We start from the raw sequence: 13495 nt of genomic DNA on the forward strand, positions 1-13495 counted from the left end.
TGCTCAAACTACGAACAGCCCCAATGACCGACATGGCTAATGCATGTTGGACTTCACCGCCAGGCTCCTTCAGCTTTCACACCATGCACAACATTCCAGTCTACCCTGCCCAAGCCTAGGAAGGGTTCATGCAGATACACAGGCCACCACAGGCTTTGGGGAGGGAAAACCTGCCCGACCAGGACTCCTAGTTGCTGGCTCCCGCCACACCACCTCACGTGGGCGGTGGGCTCGGGGCATCGGCCGTTAGGAGCCTCAGGACTGACCTTAGTGTCGCCAAGGTACTCTCGGCCTCAGGATCAACGGGTGCTTTGCAGCACGGGGTGCAAGGCTGCCATGATGGTTGAGGTTGGCTAACCCACCGAAGACTCCCGGTCGCCGATCCACAAAAGTGCACCCCCCCACTATTAGGGGAGCGGACCTGTGGCATTGGTCATCAGGAGCCATGGAGGAATGGTGAACGGTGCCGTCGAGGCACCTTCAGACATGGGGGCCCAACACAGCGACGCCATGCAACACCCTGGAGGTGTTGAGTGCTTCCTTCAAACACCTTTCTGGCACTCAGACGGGGAAGACGGGTGTCGTCAAAAACCCCAGGCTCTCGGAGCATACTGTCCGCTGGACCAGGACTCCCGAGGTAGGTCTGGGCATCGGTCACCAGGAGCTAGCCACTCTGCAGCCAAAAAGGGAACGCGGAATCGTCGGAGACTACCCTATGGACTCTCGGAGTGCAGGCACCGCTGATCCAGGACTCCCGGTTGCTGGACTTCACCTTGCCAAATGCCTTGCATAGGCGGCAGGCTCGGGCATAGGTCGTCAGAAACCTCTAAGACTAGCTTTGGTGTGGAGCCTCCGCGGGCCAGGAGCGGTTATCGCTGCAGCGCAGCAGCCTTGGTTGGGTGGGCAGGCAGACACCTTTCCACACTCTCAGTACTTCAAAACACCAGCGGAGTTGCCCCAGTGGGCCAGAGGAGAGCTTACCACCACCGCATCCAGAACCCCTAATCGCCATGGACACCTGCCATCCACCCCGTCAAGCAGGGGAACTGGGGATGCCGCGTTCGTCAGGAGCCATCAAGGACCAGCCTCGATAGCCTCCATGTGCACCGCCGGGGGAGACGCCTCATGGCAGCACTCTAGAGTTTAACTCGCATTGCCGCATAGCCCGCACCGCCGGAGCCTGCAATGCACCGTTGACAGTCGTCCATCTCCGTTTACCCACTCGGGATCCTGCCTCGGTCATGCCTGAGGTCAGACGGGGCCACTTGAACATGAAAAAAGGTTTTATAGCTCTTTTGAATTCTCATCACGTGGTGCTTGGAAACAGCTGTGCTCTTACCCGAAGCACTTTCCGAAGCGGGAAAGTCTTTCTTGGCGCCCTGTCACCATCGCATGGTGCCTGGGAAATGGCTGCACCCATGTACAGCATAAACTGCAGAGTGCTCCCCCTGAAGGGGGCTTTGCAAGGCACATGAACACACCATCAAGCATCTGCTTCCGCCTCAGACTATCCATGCAAAGCCAACACCCCAAGGGAAGGGAAATGTAGAGCCTTGCCTGCCCTCACCAGTAGAAGGGCTGGGTGGTAATTCAGAAGATGCCCAGTCACAGGAGCCTGAAAGTAGGCAGGGACAACCATATGGCCACCCCCATTAAGAGTCATATGCGGGCAGGGAACAGCTCACCAGAGACACATGGGAAGCTATGCCCTTGAGGCCAGTCCATTACCTGTGCACGACGAGGGTGCCCCCTCCATGTCTGATCTCTTGTTGACCGCCACGATCACGTGTTAAGGCACCCGCACGCTCGCGGCATTGCTGCCGCTGCTGGAGGCAGCTCGGGGCCTGCTATTGGGGGGACGTGTCTTGAGCTTTTACCTAGGCACCGCTTCCCACCGCTGTGTGGGAGAGGGGCTCATTGGGGTCACACGACTGAGGTGGGAGAGGGTGCCCGCCTCGACCTTGCCCGGCTTCTCAGAGGGGGTACCCAGGCTTGGGGCAACCACTTCATCCTCACACCACTGCATGGGAGAGGGGCTCACGGGGATAAGACGGCGGAGGCGGGTGAAGGCGCCTACCTCCGCTTTGCCTAGCTTCTCAGAGGGGGTGCACAGGCTTGGGCGGCCACCTCATCCTCGCACCGCTGCATGGGAGAGGTGCTCACAGGGTCAGACGGCGGAGGTAGGCGAGGGCGTCCACCTCCCCCTTGCCAGGCTTCTTGGAAGGGATGCCTGGGCTTAGGCTGGCCACCTCATCCTCACACCGCTGCGTGGGAAAGGGGGTCAAACGGCGGAGGGTGACGAGGGCGCCCACCCCCGCTTCGCCCGGCTTCTCAGAGGGGGAGCCGGGGCTTGGGGTGGTCGCCTCATCCTCTTGTGGGCCCCCACCTCCTGCTTCCCCAGCTTCTCAGAGGGTGTGCCCAGGCTTGGGGTGACCGCCTCATCCTCGCACCACTCCGTGGGAGAGGGGCCACGAGGATCAGATGGCGGAGGCGGGCGAGGGCGCCCACCTCTCCCTTGAACGACTTCTGGAAGGAGGTGACCGGCCTCCTCCTTCCACGGATTCTCGGAGTGGATGCCCGGGCTTGGGGCAGCCGCCTCATCCTCGCACCGCTGCTTGGCAGAGGGGCTCACGGGGTCAGACGGCGGAGGTGGTACCCGGGCTTGAGGTGTAGTAGACATGAAGATTAGTTAGCGTAAAATGTCTATTGATTTGTAATAAACTAGAAGTATTACTGTAGTGGAAACCCAGTATATCTATATTTTGGACTGTGGACCTTTGTAGTGGACAGTGAACCTGTTTTTATTCTGTATACTAAATGCCAGTACTTTTCCATTGCTGATACAAATATAGATATGCCTTCTTTCATGTATCCAATGTATCTACTTCCTTTAATGAAACTTCTGTTCTCAAAACGCTGACAAGATAATATATAGTATAAACACGTTACATTTTAAATCTGTTTTGTGACTTTAGAAGAAGTAGAAATCAGACATAGATAACCGCAGTCTGAAACAGCTACCGCAATAATAACCCAAGCAGTTTTACTGGAAACTTATGCAAATAACACGGGGGGTTTGTGCAATTAATAGTTCAAGCTGTAATATCCAATCATATTGAAGGAACCACATGTGGGTCCAAGACAACCCACTCATCTCGTCCACCACCTGATGGCCAATCACAGATGACCAGAGGATGGAAGAATTGCAAGATGCTTATCCAATAATTAAACAATACGTTGTATCTATGTAATCTTTGACCTGCCCAGATGGGTAGATATGTTAAACTCTTTTAAAAGAGGCTGCGCGCCCAACATTAAAGCAGAATTGAGGAAGCTTATACATGCTGAACCTGTGTCAGTGTGAAATCTTCTTATGCGCATATAATCAATTCAGAATTAATCTGGAAGGGTCTAAACATTCCTAATTGAGTAAGTCATTGGACGCAAAAGGAAATCCACAACATTACGCAGCTGTAGTGATTTAACTCTATAGAGGCTAATGGCTGCATAATTTCATTATGATAATTGCTGGACAATGGCATGGTGAAAGATGTGTGTTTTATAACTTCAGCCTAATATAAAGCTCTAATGCATAAGGAAAGAGTTAAATCACATTCCTATACTGTGTGTTTCCCCAGCTCTACCTCCCCTATACTGAAACTTCCCCCCACACAGAAACTTCTTAAACAAAGACTGCCACGTACACTGAGACCGCATGCTGAGAGGACAAAGTCCACACTACACTGGACTTGAGAGAAGGTGGGGGGAGGCGGGGAATTCTATATGACCCAGCGAATAAGAATATGTATATGTTACTGATGTAATCTGTTAAACGCCCATAAAGGGCAGGTATTATGTGTTTCAATAAATTAGGGCTCTGAGGATTATAACTCAGAAGAGCTGGTTGAGATTCAAGGCTGATGACTTGTGTCCGATTGGTTTCTTTCATTGTGTGCACACTATACAATTAGGAAGCTACAGAATACCCTGAAACCTGCTGGAGGAAAATATGATCCAGTTCAGAGGTGGCCGCCTCATCCTCACACCCCTGCGTGAGAGAGTGGCTCACGAGGTCAGACGTTGGAAGCGGGTAAGGACGCCCGCCTCCTCCTGGCCCAGCTTCATTGAGGGGGTGCCCGGGTTTGAGGCAGCAGCCTTATCCTTACAAAGCTGCGTGACAGAGGGGCTGCGGATGTCAGACGCCGGAGACGAGCGAGGGCACCCGCCCGCACCTTGCCCGGCTTCTCTGAGGAGGTGCCCAGGCTTGAGGTGGCCGCCTCATCCTCGCACTGCTGCATGAGAGAGGCCAGCTTGGGTGCCCACCTCCGCCTTGCCCGGCATCTGGAAGGAGGTGCCCAGACTTGGGGTGGCTGCCTCATCCTCGCACCGCTGTGTTGGAAAGGGGCTCAAAGGGGTCAGACGGCAGAGGTGGGCAAGGGCATCGACTCCGCCTTACTCGGCTTCTCGGATGGGGTGCCCGGGCTTGGGGCAACCGCCTCATCCTTGCACCACTGCGTGGGAGAGAGGCTCACAGGGTCAGACGGCGGAGGCGGGCGGCCTTGCCCACCTCCTCCTTGCCTGGCTTCACAGACGGGGTGCCCGGGCTTCAGGTGGCACCTTTATCCTCGCACCGCTGCGTGGGAGAGGGGCTCACAGGGGTAAGACAGTGGAGGTGGGCGAGGGCACCCAACTCTGCTTTGCCAGGCTTCTCGAAGGGGGTGAGCGGGCTTGGAGGGGCCGCCTCATACTCGCACCGATGCGTGGGAGAGGGGCTCATAGGGGTAAGACTGCGAAGGCAGGTGAGGATGCCCGCCTCCGCCTCGCCCGGCTTTTCGGAGGGGGTGCCCGGGTTAGGGGCGGTCGCCACTTCCTCACACCGCTGCGTTGGAGAGGGGCTCACGGGGATCAGACGGCGGAGGCGGCGTGGGTGCCCGACGCCTCCTTGCCCGGCTCCTCAGAGGGGGTGCCCAGGCTTGGCGCGGTCATCTTATCCTCGCACCGTTGCGTGGAAGAGGGGCCACAGGGGTCAGACGGCGGAGGTGGGTAAGGGCATCCGCCTCCTGCTGGCCCAGCTTCATTGAGGGGGTGCCCGGGCTTGGGGCAGCCGCCTCATCCTTGCAAAGCTGCATGACAGAGGGGCCACGGATGTCAGACAGCGGAGGTGAGGGAGGGCGCCCACCTACGCCTTCCCTGGCTTCTCTGAGGGGGTGCCCGGGCTTGGGGTGGCCATCTCATCCACGCACCGCTGCATGGGAGAGCAGCTTACTAGGGCTTAACGGCAGAGGCGGGTGAGGGAGAGGGGCTCACGGGGGTCAGACGGCTGAGGTGGGCAAGAGCGTCCACCTCCGCCTTGCTTGGCTTCTCGGATAGGGTGCCCAGGCTTGGGGCAGCCGCCTCATCCTCGCACCGCTACGTGGGAGAGGGGCTCATGGGAGTGAGACGGCGGAGGCCAGCTTGGGTACCCACCTCTGCCTTGTCCGGCTTCTGGAAGGGGGTGACTGGGCTTGGGGCGGCCGCCTCATCCTCGCACTGCAGCATGAAAGAGGGGCTCACGTGTATCAGAGGGCGGAGGAGGGCGACCTCGCCTACCTCCTCCTTGCCCGGCACCACAGAGGGGGTGCCTGGGCTTAGGCGGGCGGCCTAATCCTCGCACCGCTGCATGACAGAAGGGCTCACGGGTATCAGACAGCAGAGGCGGGCGCCCCCTCCTTCCACGGCTTCTCGGAGGGGGTGCCCGGACTTGGAGCGGCCACCTCATCCTCGCACCGCTGCGTGGAAGAGGGGCTCATAGGAGTCAGATGGCGGAGGCAGGCGAGGACGCCCACATCAGCTTTGCCCGGCTTCACAGAGTGGGTGCCCGGGCCTGGGGCGGCCACCTTATCCTCGCGCTGCTGCAAGGGAGGGGCCTCACGGGGGACAGAATGCGGAGGTGGACGAGGGCACCCGCCTTCTCCTTCCACGGCTTCTTAGAGGGGGTGCCCGGGATGGGGCAGCCACCTCATCCTCGCACCGCTGAGTGGGCGAGGGGCTCACGGGGGTCAGACGGCGGAGGCGGGCGAGGGGCTCACGGGGGTCAGACGGCGGAGGCGGGCAAGGGCGCACACCTCTGCCTTGCCCGGCTTCTCGGAGGGAGTGACTGGGATGAGGGCAGTCGCCTCATCCTCGCACTGCTGCATGGGAGAGGGGCTCACGGGGGTAAAACGGTGGAGGCAGGCTAGGGAGCCCGCCCATGCACTGCCTGGCTTTTCAAAGGGGGTGCCCGGGCTTGGGGCGTCTGCTTCATCCTCGCACCCTTGCGTGGGAGAGGGGCCATTGGAGTCAGACGGCGAAGGCAGGTGGTGGCGCCTGTCTCTGCCTTGCCCGGCTTCATGGAGGGGTGCCCGGGCTTGGGGCAGCCGCCTCATCCTCGCACCACTGCGGTGGAGAGGGGCTCATGGGAGTCAGACGGCGAATGGAGGCTTGGGCGCTCACCTCCGCCTTGCCTGGCTTCTAGAAGGGGGTGACCGGGTTCGGGGCGGCCGCCTCATCCTTGCACCCCTGTGTGGGAGAGGGGCTCATGCGCGTCAGACGGTGGAGGTGGTCGATGGCGTCCGCCTCCGCCTTGCTCGGCTTTTTGGTTGGGGTGTCTGGGCTTGGGGCAGCTGCCTAATCCTTGCACCGCTGCGTGGAAGAGGGGCTCACGGGGTCAGACGGCGGAGGCGGGCACCCTTGCCCACCTCTTCCTTGCCTGGCTTCGCAGAGGGTGTGCCCGGGCTTCAGGTGGCACCTTTATCCTCGCACCGCTGCGTGGGAGAAGAACTCACGGGTGTAAGGCTGCGGAGGTGGGTGAGAGAGTCCGCCGCCTTGCCCAGCTTCTCGGAGAGAGTGCCTGGGCTTTGGGTGGCCGATTCATCCTCACACCGCTGCATGGGTGAGGGGCTCATGGGAGTCAGATTGTGGAGGGAGGTGAGAGCGCCCGCCTCCACCTTTTCCCAGCTTCTAGAAGGGGGTGACCAGCTTGGGGCAGCTGCCTCATCCTTGCACTGCTGCGCTGGAGAGGGGCTCACGGGGGTAACACAGCTACCACCTGTGTGGTAGCTGTGGGGGTGACTGGGCTTGAAGCGGCTGCCTCATCCACGCAGCGCTGCATGGCAGAGGGGCCACGGGGTTCAGACGGTGGGCACCCACCTCTGCCTAACCCGGCTTCTCGGAAAGAGGTGCCCAGGTTTGGATTGGCCGCCTCATACTCGCACCACTGCGTGGGATAGGGGCTCGTGGGGGTAAGACTGCGGAGGCGGGTGAGGACGCCCGCCTCTGCCTCGCCTGGCTTTTCGGAGGGGGTGCCCGGGATTGTGGCGGCCACCTCTTCCTTGCACCGCTGCGTAGGAGAGGGGCTCACGGCGATCAGACAGCAGAGGTGTGCGAGAGTGCCCGCCTTCTCCTTGCCTGGCTTCTCGGAGGGGGTGAACAGGCTTGGGGCGGTCGCCTTATCCTCGCACCACTGCGTGGGAGAGGGGCCACGGGGTTAGACAGCGAAGGTGGGTAAGGGCATTTGCCTCTATCTCGCCCAGCCTCTCCGAGGGGCTACCCGGGCTTGGGGTGGCCGCCTCATCCTTGAACCCCTGCGTGAGAGAGTGGCTCACGGGGTCAGACATCGGAGGCGAACGAGGACGCCCGCCTCCTCCTGGCCAAGCTTCATTGAGGGGCCGCCCGGGCTTGGGGCAGCCGCCTCATCCTTGCAAAGCTGCGTTACAGAGGGGCCACGGATGTCAGACAGCGGAGGCGAGCAAGGGCGCCCGCCTGCGCCTTGCCCGGCTTCTCTGAGGGGGTGCCCGGGCTTGGGTCGGCCGCCTCAATCTTGCAGCGCTGCATGGGAGAGCGGCTTACTGGGGTTTAACGTCGGAGGTGGGTGAGGACGCCCGCCTCACCCTCACCTGGCTTCTTGGAGGGGGTGTCCGGGCTTGGGGCAGCCGCCTCATTCTCGCCCCGCTGCATAGGAGAGGGGCTCACAGAGGTCAGACGGCAGAGGTGGGTGAGGGCACGCGCCTCCTCCTTCCACGGCTTCTTGGAGGGGGTGCCCGTTCTTGGGGCGGCTGCCTCATCCTCGCACCGCTGCATGGGAGAGGGGCTCATGGGAGTCAGATGGCAGAAGGAGGCGAGAGTGGCCGCCTTTGCCTTGCCCAGCTTCTCGAAAGGGGGGGACCAGCTTGGGGCGGCCGCCTCATCCTCGCACTGCTGCGTTGGGGAGGGTCTCACAGGGGTCACATGGCGGAGGCGGGCGAGGGCGCCCACCTCTGTCATGCCCGGCTTCCCGCAGGGGTGCCCAGGCTTGAGGCGGCTGCCTCACCCACGCACCACTGCTTTGGAGAAGGGCCACGGGGGTCAGATGGCAGAGGTGGGTGAGGGCGCACGCCTCCTCCTTCCACGGCTTCTTGGAGGGGGTACACGGGCTTGAAGCGGCCGCCTGACCCATGCACCGCAGCATTGGAGAAGGGCCACGGGGGTCAGACGGCAGAGGCGAGTGACGCTGCCCGCCTGCGAATTTCCCGGCTTCTCAGAGGCTGCACCCAGGCTGGGGGTGGTCGCCTCAACCTCGCACCGCTGCGTGGGAGAGGGGCTCATGGGGGTAAGACGGCGGGCGAAGGCGCCCGCCTCTGCCTCACTCGGTTTCCCGGAGAGGGGTGCCTGGGCTTGGGGTGGCCGCCTCATAATCGCACCGCTGTGTGGGAGAGCGGCTCATGGGAGTCAGACAGTGGAAATGGGTAACGGCACCCGCCTACGTCTCGCCCGGCTTCTCGGAGGGGGTATCCGGGCTTGGGGTGGCCGCCTCATGCCCGCACCGCTGCATGGGAGAGCGGCTTACGAGGGTTTTAGCAGCAGAGGCGGGTGAGGACGCTACCTTAGCCTTGCCTGGCTTCACGGAGAGGAAGCCCGGGCTTAGGGCAGCCCCCTAATCCTTGCAAAGCTGCGTGACAGAGGGGCCACGGGGTCAGATGGCGGAGTCGAGCGAAGCTGTTCGCCTGCGCATTGCCCGGCTTCTCGGAGGGGGTACCCGGGCTTGGGGCAGCCACCTTGCTCTGCTGCGTCGGAGAGGGGCTCACACGGGTCAGACCACGTAGGCGGGCGAGGGCGCCCACCTCCGCTTTTCCAGGCTTCTTGGAGGGGGTGCCCGGGATTGGGGCGGCCGCCTCATCCTCGCACTGCTGCATGGGAGAGGGGCCACGGAGAAAGACGGCAAAGGTGGGCGAGGGAGCCCACCTCCGCCTTGGCAGGCTTCTTGCAGGGGGTGCCAGGGCTTGGGGTGGCCTGCCTCATCCTCGCACCACTGCATGGGAGAGGGGCCACGGGGGTTAGACGTTGGAGGCAGACGAGGGCGCCCGCCTCTGCCTTGCCCGATTTCACGGAGGGGGGTGCCCGGGCTTGGGGCGGCCGCGTCATCCTCGCACTGCTGCGTGGGAGAGGGGCTCACGAGGATAGGGGCTCACGTGATCAGACAGGGCTCACGTGATCAGACAGGGCTCACAGAGGGGGCGCTCGGGCTTGGGGCAGCCGCCTCATCCTCGTACCACTGCATGAGAGAGGGGCCACGGGGGTCTGACGGCAGAGGCAGGCAAGGGCGTCCGCATCTGCCTTGCCCAACTTCACGAAGGGGGTACCCGGGGCTTGCGTGGGGGAGGGGCCACGAGCATCAGACGTACACCTCCGCCTTGCCCGGCTTCTCGGAGGTGGTGTCCTGGCTTGGCGGGGCCGCCTCATCCTCGCACTGTTGCTTGGGAGAGGGGCTCACCTGGGTCAGACGGCAAAGGCGGGTGAGGGCACCCACCTCGGCTGGCTTGTTGGAGGGGGTGCCTGGGCATGGGGCAGCCGCCTCATCCTCGCACCACTGCGTGGGAGAGGGGCCATGGGGGTCAGACGGTGGAGACGGGTGACAGCGCCTACCTCTGCCTTGCCCGGCTTCTCGGAGAGGGTGCCCGGGCTTAGGGCGGCCCGCTCATCCTCACACTCTTTGCGTGGGAGGTGCCTCAGGGGTTAGACGGCAGAGGCGGGTGAGGGCGCCAGCCTCCGCTTCGTCTGGCTTCTCTAAGGGGGTGCCTGGACTTCGAGCGGCCGCCTCATCCTCGCACCATTGCGTGGGAGAGGGGCTCACAGGGGTAAGACGGCATAGGTGGGTGACGGCGGCCACCTCTGCCTTGCCCGGCTTCTCGGAGGGGGAACCCGGGGGGTGCGTGGGAGAGGGACCACGGGGGTCAGACGGCGTAGGTGGGTGAGGGCTCCTGCCTCCTCCTTTTTCGGTTTCTCTGAGGGGTGCCCGGGCTTGGGGCGGCCGCCTTATCCTCGCACCGATGAAAAGGAGAGGGGCTCACAAGGAGAGGGGCTCATGTGGATCAGACTGGGCTCACACCAAGAGTGCCCGGGGCTCACGGAGGAGGTACCCGGGGTTGGGACTGCCACCTCATTCTCACACCTCTGCGTGAGAGAGGGGCCACAAGGTCAGACGGCGGAAGCAGGTGAGGGCGCCCGCGTTTGCCTTGCCTAGTTTCTCGGAGGGGGTGCCTGGGCTTGGGGCGGCTGCCTCATCCTCATACCGCTGCGTAGGGGAGCGGCTGATAGGGATAAGACAACAGAGGCAGGTGAGGGCACCCACCTCCTCCTTGCCCGGCTTCACGGAGGGGGTGACTGGACTTTTGGGGGCCGCCTCATCCTCACACCGCTGCGTGGGAGAGGTCACACGGGGGTCACATGGCAGAGGCAGGCATGGGCACCCCCCTCCGCCTTGCCCGGCTTCTCAGAGGGGGTTCCCCGGCTTGGGGCGGCCGCCTCATCCTCACACCACTGCATGGGAGAGGGGCCATGGGGGTCAGACGGCGGAGGCGGGCGAGGGTGCTTGCCTCCTCCTTGCCCAGCTTCGCAGAGGGGGTGCCTCGGCTTAGGCCGGCAGACTCATCCTTGCACCGCTGCGTGGGAGAGGGGCTCACGGGGCTCAGATAGCAGAGGTGGACAAGGGCAGCCACTTTAGCCTTGCACAGCTTATCAAAAGGGGTGCCTGTGGGGTGCGTGGGAAAGGGGCCACAGCGGCTTGTCGGAGAGGGTGCCCGGGCTTGGGGTAGCTGCCTCATCCTCGCACCGCTGCGTGGGACAGTGCTCATGGGGGTCAGATGGTAAAGGCAGGTGAGAGCGCCCGCCTTCGCTTTGCCGGACTTCTCGAGGGGGGTGCCCGGGCATGGAGCAGCCACCTCATCCTTGCACCGCTGCTTGGGAGTAGGGCCACAAGAGTCAGATGGTGGAGGCGGGTGAGGGCGCCCACCTCTGCCTTGCCCGGGTTCTTGGAGAGGGTGCCCGGGTTTGGGGCAGCCGCCTCATCCTCGCACCACTGCGTGGGAGAGAGGCCATGGGGGGCAGATGGTGCAGGTGGGTGAGGCCGCCTACCTCTGCCTTGCCCGGCTTCTCGGAGAGGCAGCCGCCTCATCCTCACACCACTACGTGAGAGAGGTGCCACAGGAGTTAGACGGTGGAGGTGTGTGAGGGCGCCCGCCTCGTTTGGCTTCTCAGAGGGGGTGCCCGGGCTTGGGGTGGCCGCCTCACCCTCGCACCGCTGCGTAGGAGAAAGGCTCACGAGGGTCAGACGGCGGAGGCAGGCGAGGGCACCCGCCTCCTCCTTGCTCGGCTTCACGGAGAGGGTGCCCGGGCTTGGAGCGGCGGCCTCATCCTCACACTGCTGCATGGAAACGGGCCCATGGGGACCAGACAGTGGAGGCGGGTGAGTGCACCCACCCCTGCCTATCTCGGCTTTTCGGAGGGGGCGCTCGGCCTTGGGGCGTCCGCCTCATCCTCACACCACTGCGTGGGAGAGGGGCTCACGGAGGTAAGACAGCGGAGGAGGGTGAGGGCGCATGCCTCCTCCCTGCCCGGCTTCTTGGAGGCGGTGCCCGGGCTTGGGGCGGCCGCCTCATTCTCGCCACACTGTGTGGGAGAGGGTCCACGGGGTTTAGGCAGTGGACGCGGGCCATGGCCGGAGAAGCAGAGTGAGTGAGAGGGAAATATATACATTTGTAGGTAGAAAATGTGAATATATATCTCGTTGTGTGTCTTTCTTTTTATATGTATACTAATTCTATTTTTCTATACATACTAATTCTAGGCTAAAATGACAAAAACTTAATATGTAGCCTTATATCAGATATTACAAAGCTTTGCAAGGCTGAGAGAGATGTGTCCAAAAATTCAATGATGATACAGAACCGGATACGAAGGCCGCGTGCTTGGCTGTTTTCCCAGAACCGCCGTATCTAGATAACGAATGTTTATCTACGTATATAACTATCACTGCCTCAGGCGGAACTGTGGACATCACATATATGGTTATGCGGTGGATTTGAGCCAATAAGACCACGTTTCTAGTGACGTGACCAAAGAGTATAAGAACCCATGTAATCTGTAATAAAGTTCGCAGTTATTCCCCGTGTGAGGAACTATACCAGACCTCCGTGTGTGGTGTTTCTTCTTTACCGCCGGCAACGGGGCATTGGGGCGGGCCTGATTGGTGCTGTACGTAGAAATTTCCCTGACAGTTGGCGCCCAACTTGGGGCTCGAACCCACGACCCTGAGATTAAGAGTCTCATGCTCTACCAACTGAGCTAGCTGGGCATACACAAATGGTTAACTGAGCTCGCTTCTAGTGAGAGAAGGATTGTTTATTTGAAGCTGCAGTGTCTGTCTAACTTTTTAAGGCCAAGAGATAAGAAGAGCGGAGCAGAATGTAATAGTAACCTTGGAAAGTAGCTTTGTTTGCTTTAATGGAATAGAAGCTTGTAATGAATCTAATGAATTATACTGTCTTAGAAGGCAGGAAAGATAGGAGTTTTAAGGTACATTCTTGCTGGGTTCGGAGGTCACAAATGGACACGTCTTGGTCCCTTTCATACGGGTGTAAGAAAGTTATACCCCACTCACATCCTGTGGGGGCTTTTAAGAATATGGGGGTTGAAAATGTAGAACAAGTTGCGTTGTCAGAAGGTCCCAGCATATGTATTATTTATGAGTTTAAATGCAGGGAATAGTTAAACTAAAACAACTTTGTTCAGTCTATGTTTCATATTCACAGAGAGATAACAGTTATTTTGCAAAGGTGGGGGCTGAAAGATTGCCACGCATTCTAAAATATATCAGTGTTTAACCCTTTCCAATCCACTGTCTGACCTCTGAAGACATTATGATTTAAGGCTGTACAGCTCCGATGTTGGAAGACGTCCGTCGGGGTTCTCTTACTGTATATTGCCAGCTCTCTGCTGTCGGAGCCTATCCAATGTGTCACTTCATGCAGTACTGGCTTTAGCCAGCATATAGCGCTATTGCATAATGGTAGAAAAAGAGTAAGCCCCCTAGGAAAACCAGGATACAAATTGGATTGGAAAGGGTTAATATAGCATATAACAGCTTCAGTAAATAAGAAAGAGAGAATCTCAGTCACTCAGCAACCTTTTTCACACAAATTGTCAAAAATAGCACTCACCTCAA

At 60.3% G+C, this 13495-nt stretch overlaps 1 non-coding gene and 1 pseudogene across 1 annotated transcript; both read right to left on the reverse strand.

The window, feature by feature from the left end:
* The window catches only part of LOC136583369 (uncharacterized), a 200049-nt pseudogene that overhangs the window by 135112 nt on the left and 51442 nt on the right, over window positions 1-13495 (reverse strand).
* Window positions 12553-12625, reverse strand: TRNAK-CUU (transfer RNA lysine (anticodon CUU)). Its single transcript has one exon. It is a non-coding gene; the product is annotated as a tRNA-Lys (tRNA).

Source organism: Eleutherodactylus coqui, chromosome 1 (assembly GCF_035609145.1).
Source record: "Eleutherodactylus coqui strain aEleCoq1 chromosome 1, aEleCoq1.hap1, whole genome shotgun sequence".
Classification (NCBI taxonomy): domain Eukaryota; kingdom Metazoa; phylum Chordata; class Amphibia; order Anura; family Eleutherodactylidae; genus Eleutherodactylus; species Eleutherodactylus coqui.